The sequence below is a fragment of the Lynx rufus genome, unplaced genomic scaffold (genome assembly GCF_022079265.1).
Source record: "Lynx rufus isolate CCGP_SWC_20201006 ecotype Redwood Valley unplaced genomic scaffold, mLynRuf1.p SCAF_6, whole genome shotgun sequence".
In the NCBI taxonomy this organism is placed as follows: Eukaryota; Metazoa; Chordata; class Mammalia; order Carnivora; family Felidae; genus Lynx; species Lynx rufus.
The window spans coordinates 50,376,590-50,382,425 of record NW_025814878.1 but is presented as its reverse complement, the minus strand read 5'-3'; positions in this window follow the sequence as shown (position 1 = coordinate 50,382,425).

Sequence of the window (5,836 nt, the reverse complement as noted above, 5' to 3'; positions counted from 1 at the left end):
AAGGGAAAAGTAGAAGAGGAAAGGGGGTCCAGATGGGAAGAAAAGAGTGCTGAAAAGATCCTTTAGGAAGTAGGTCAGGTATTTATTTTGGAGATTAGAGTAGCGTGCTTCATCCCTGAATGCAGGAGCCAGGGACAAGTAGCATACAATTAGGAGGAATTAGAACAGCAACAAGTAGCTTGCATTTATCAGCTTTAATTGTCTATTGTCAGGACAGAGCTCTCCCCGGAGGATCATGGTGGCAGTCTACATCCTAATACTTTTAATGGACCTCCATTGTAGGATTATCTCTCCTAAAGACAGTGCCTGTTCTTTTAAAAGGAACTGTAGGAAAGCCAGCCCGAACAACCCCTGAGCTGGTGCTTTCTCTGTGATTGGTCCTATTCTAGGGTAATGCAGTGTTGCCCTTCTGTCCCCAGGGGCACACCTTCAGGGGGACGATACCTATTGAACATTAAACCTTTCTGGTCCAGCTTCCTGTGGGCCTGCAGGAAACAATAGGCCGTAGATGGAGCCCAGATAAGCCAGGGCTGGTGGCTTCAGAATCTCCAGACTATCTTCTGGTTATAAGACGTTTCCTGGCTTCTTCCAAGTCAACATTAGAGAGGTTTTGAAAAGATAAAGTGCCTATTAAATGAGGTCTGTCATTGTATTACCGGTGCCTTCTCTTTCTTCCATTGCCTCTCAGCTCCTCAGATGGAGAAAAAGAGCATTTATGAGACCGAGTCACCATCCTCCGAACCCATGCACCGAGTTAGGTTGGTTTAATTTTATTAACGCCCCACCAGTTTAGCATTTAAAAGATTCTACAGCAGGTGCATCCCTTCCTCCCACGCCCACCCCCACTTTCTTGGCCGACTGTACCTTTACGCACAGTAGGTCCTTACTAATATTTGAGGAGTCACGATAGACCTCTGGCCTCCTGGCTGGAAACCCCGAGAGCCAAGTCTGGTTTTGCCCTCTGCCTGAGCAGAGCGTGTCTATGGGCCGGCATCTACCAGGTTCCCAGTTGAACGTAAGATCCAAGTAGCAAAAGGAGGGCTAGGAGAGGTGACCTTTCTGCTTCCTGACCTCTGGCCCTCAGTTTCCTCAGCAGGAAATGAGGTGTTGGCTGGATCTGTGGTCCTCAAGTCCAGCCACCTACTAAATTCCCTTTGGAGCTGAACTAGAGCGTGGGGGGCATCTTTCTATCTTTAAGCAAATTACAAAGGTCCTACCTTTCTTTTTCTTTTTTCTTTTTTCTCTTCGGTTGGGAGTTCAAATGATTTCACTACTAACCTTTATAAGTTTCTCTCTTCTCTTATAACTCACCCTGGAACATAAAAATCAAGCCTCTCCAGTCTTGAATCTTTCCTTAGAAAGGATGAGAAGAAATTGTCAGTCCCATTTTTAATAAGAAGTCCTTCTTCCTCGACCCTTTGCTTAACTTTGCGTGGCTTTGGAGAAGCACACAGTGGCAGGCCCAGCCATGGGGGCACTTTTCCTGTTCCGTGGGGACTGCCCTCCTGGCTGGCACTGCGGTTCTTTCACCTCACTCCCTCCTCCTCCCTCTTCCTCTAGAAAACCATTCCTATCTACAACCTTTCCTTTTATTTTCACCAAGGGCCCTCCCTTTTCCAGCCACTATGAGGGCAGAGAAGCAAACTTTTGCCCGTGGTCTTCCTTCTCTTGTGTGAAAACTACTCTTCCTTTAACCTAAGTGAAGAGAAGGGTCAGAGAAACCCGAGTTTCAGACTGTACACCTTCCCTGTTGCTCTCTCCCTAATTTTACAGTTATATTTTGCTTTCTGTTAGTTTCATTCTATTCCTTTTCCCCACCGAAATGCAAGATTCTGAAACGTTTTCTGGGTTCAGAGAGGATCTTCCTTTTCAGTTTCCTTCCTCCTAGCCTTTTCAGAAATTTAAGTCCCTTTCTTGTCTGAATATTCACTAAAATAAAAACATAATTAGGAATAAAAACTAATATTGGAAAGCTACATTGGATTCCATGCATCATATGGAAAAGATAACTGCTTATTTATTAAGTTGGTGGATGTCAAACTCAATGGGTAACTTAAAAATAGATGAATGTTTCGATAAGAACACAACTGTCTGCCTCAAAGGAGTGCTGAAGAGACGCTTAGGTGGAATGATCCATAGGTGGTTTTGTGAATACTGAGACCTCAGACACCGTGCGGGTTTTATAAGGTCCTCTGGGTAGCGCTTACCAGATTTTTATTCCTAGTGAGGGCAGGGAGCTCGACTCTGGTTTTTCAGTTTACTTAATTTTTGTTTCCTTTATTTAGGAAGTCAAAACACTGACCTCATTTCAAAACATCCACGGCCTCCTAGGATCACCATCCCAAGGTTTAGGCCCTGAGTATGTTTGTCCAAAGTGCTGGGGCGGTGAGCTGTGTCATAAGAAGGAAGGCTTGTGCTATTTTTAAACTGATGCAACACATCATTGAAACATATCATACACATATCATACCAATGACACACAGGCCGCATTGTAACATAGCATGTGTCATACATACATTCTCTCTCACTCATACACATACTTGCTCTTCTTGTCCGGCTTTAAAAAAGGAAGGCAGCCAGAAAGCTGAGCCCAGTGAGTTGAGTTTGAAAAGGCTGTTAAAGTTTAAAAGCCAAGTGTCCCTCTAGTTCTTAGCCTGGCTTCGAGACATGTGGGAGGGCTTCAAAGCCGTGGTGCCCCTCTTTTAGAGCTCAGGCTTGCAGTTGGTCCCCAAATGTTTACCAGCATGAAGATGCCTAACTTACAGGAAGCGGGAAATGGGTGTGGGGGGTGAGGGTGGGTGGGTGGGTAGGGAGTGGGGAGAAGAGGGTGGGGGGTGTTCTCTTGATGTGGTTAGTCTGTCATTGACCTTGTTTGGGTATAGCAGGAGTTGAATTAGAAAATGAAAACACGTTTCATCTTGGGCACATTTCATCCCGTTTTTTACTTTCTTTAGGAAAAAAATCTTTTTTTTTCCCCCAAGTGGAGTCAGGTCTCCAGATTTGGTACTCAGTTTCCCTTCATTCTATCACACCTTCCTCCCCAGACAGTCATCTGGCCACCTACACTGCAATTCCTAACTCCTCAGGGACTAGGCCTGGCCCAGTAGCTCAGACTGAAAGACGCGGGCTTGTTGAGCGGTTGTGATGAGACCATCAAAGGGAATAGAGGGGGGTTTCCGAGAGCAGAGCTATCTGGATCATTTATAATTGGCCGCCATTGTGAGCACTCTTAACAAGGGAATTCTGCCTGGCAAATGCTGACGAATAAAGGTAACTGAGGTTTGTTTGTTTGTTTTTGTTTTTGTTTTTGGCGTTCTAACAGAGAGAGAAATAATACAGTGACTAAAAATGCATCAAGTTGCTACTTAGAAACAAACATTCGAGACTTAAAATTCTAGACAGTGGCAGCCTTAGATATAGCTGTCTGTGCTCAGCTCTCTACCATCTCCCTGTTTTAGTCAGTATTCCAAATGTGATACTTGGGGCTTCTACAAGGGGTGAGTGGAGCTCAGAAGTTCACCCCTCTTGCTCCCCACCCCCCACCGTAACATCTTTGTGCTGGACCATACCTAAATATGACTATATGAAATGCTTGTTCTTATGGGGCATGCTTCCTTTATTCCTTCTTTCTTTTTTGCATCTTTGATTTTAAATTATATTTTTGCCTCTCCCTGACGGCTATCATCGCAATAAAAATGGTTTGATGGGGGTGGAGGGTGGGGTACTATTTGAGACCAGACACAAACAGTTGAAGGATTTTCTAGCCCAACACTGTGTTTCAAAATGTACTTTCCTTCAAGTTCCACTCGTGGTCTTCTCCAGTCCGGCTGGAGCACCTGGAACCAATTTTAGGGTTGCCTGGCTAAGCAGCACACTGGTATTTGAAGTTTGAGTCCTCCCCTAGACTCAAGCCCATTTCACCACCTCTGAAGGTGAGTGCAGGCTGATATTAATTAACAGTGAGTTGATTCACTGGCATCTTCCAGTCATTAAAGTAAATATTTGGCTTCAAATCGCCTCTTCCCACCTCAAACATCCAACTTTTTGCCTGTTCCCTTACTCCACCGTGGTTGACTCACCAGCACTTTCATGGTGTATGTGGCCCAAGAACAGAGTTGGACTCTAAAAGGGAAGTGAAATACTCTTTAACATCTGCAGGCGAGACTGCTTGAACAGCAGGCCAGCCTTCAGTATGACTACATTGTTTTTCTGTCCATTGTGGCGCTGACTCAGCATCAGTTAATAAACCCTCTCGAGAAGGCTGGATTTCTCTTGTTTAATTATCATCTTAGAGCTTTCTGAGAACTCTTAGGAATTGTTCATTCAGTTTTATACCCTTAGCACATCTGCCGATTAAAAGCCCTGTTTCCTCTTGGTGCTAGCGTCCCCTCTGGCGTAACATGCAATAACAGTCCCCGGGCAGTCAAGCAGGGAGTGTGTGTTACTTATGTCCCCTAGTGGGAATGTAATTGTTCTGTACTACAGAGATTGTACAAGGACTGTAGACACAAAAAGCATTTCCTGGCAAATAATCTTTGCCTCCCACCTACCCACCACCCCCCCCCAAAAGAAATTCTAGAAAAGTTTCCTGAAAGAGAGAAAAGAAATGCTAAAGATAAACAGACATATTTTGATGATTGAGTTGGGCTTTTGTTTTGCTTTGTTTCTTCCCGTAAACAAATACTCAAATGTCCACTTCATTGTGTGACTAAGTTGGTATCATTAAGTTGGGACTGGGTGTGTATATGTGGGTGTGTGTGTGTTGGGACGTGGGTGTGTATGCACACGTGTATTTAAAATGTTAGAAAAGACATTGCAGCCTAAGGTTGAAGGAGAGATGATTTCAGAAACCACCACCTATATGAGGCAAGCAGGAAAAGTGGGAGACTGGTGTTTCAGTGATCTAAACAGTAATTGTAATGGGGTGCTTGCTATAAATGGACCCTTTGCATCATTGTTTCTCTGAATTAGAGGATTCCTTGCTGAAGGCACAAGACCATTGAAGGAAGTAAAGCATCTGGTTTGTTTTGTAATGAGAAGCAGGAATGCAAGGTCCACGCTCTTAATAATAAACAAACAGGACATTGTATGCCATCATCACAGGATGTCCTTCCTTCAACAGAGGACTGACTGGGGCTGGAGGAAAAGCCGGACAGGGAGTAGAACGAGCCCCACTAATTACTGCCTCCGTCTGCCCTCCACTTGCAGTGATCAGTTCAACATTCTCTTGAACTGTGAAAAGATTAATGCCCTACACTTTGCTTACACGCGCCCCTCAGTTTGGTTGTGGGTTTGGGGAGGAGAGCAAAGGCAAAAAAATTTTCATCTGTAGGATTATAAGTCTTCCCTATTTCCCTATTTACTAAAGAGTTGAAAGAGGGAAGTTAGTTCTGCCGAATGTGGATGTATTTCAGTTAGCAGGAGAAATGGAAGCTGACGAGTTTTGGAGGGGAAATGTGCATTTCACGGGCCAGAGCCGGAGGACTAGTCAGCTTCATTTTATTACATCACATGGAAAAATAATTTCGCATGCTCTTTTCAGGTAAATGGTGTACGTTCGTTAAAGTGTGGATTCGAGCCGAGGAACTACAAAATTTTTAGGTAATTTTTAGGTTCCCCTAATTTAAGGAATGTGCGCCCCCTTAGAAAGTCTCGGCAGAAAGGAGGGCGGGCTGAGTATTTAGAATACAATACAGCCCGAGCGAACGTTGAGGTTAAGTGCTTTCAAAGGGAAGTGAGAAGATTCCAAGTAAATGTTGAAATTCACATGCGAAGAGAGGAAGCTCGGGGCGGCTGGCGATCCGGGGGGAAAGCCCTGGGCCGAGCTCTGCGCGGC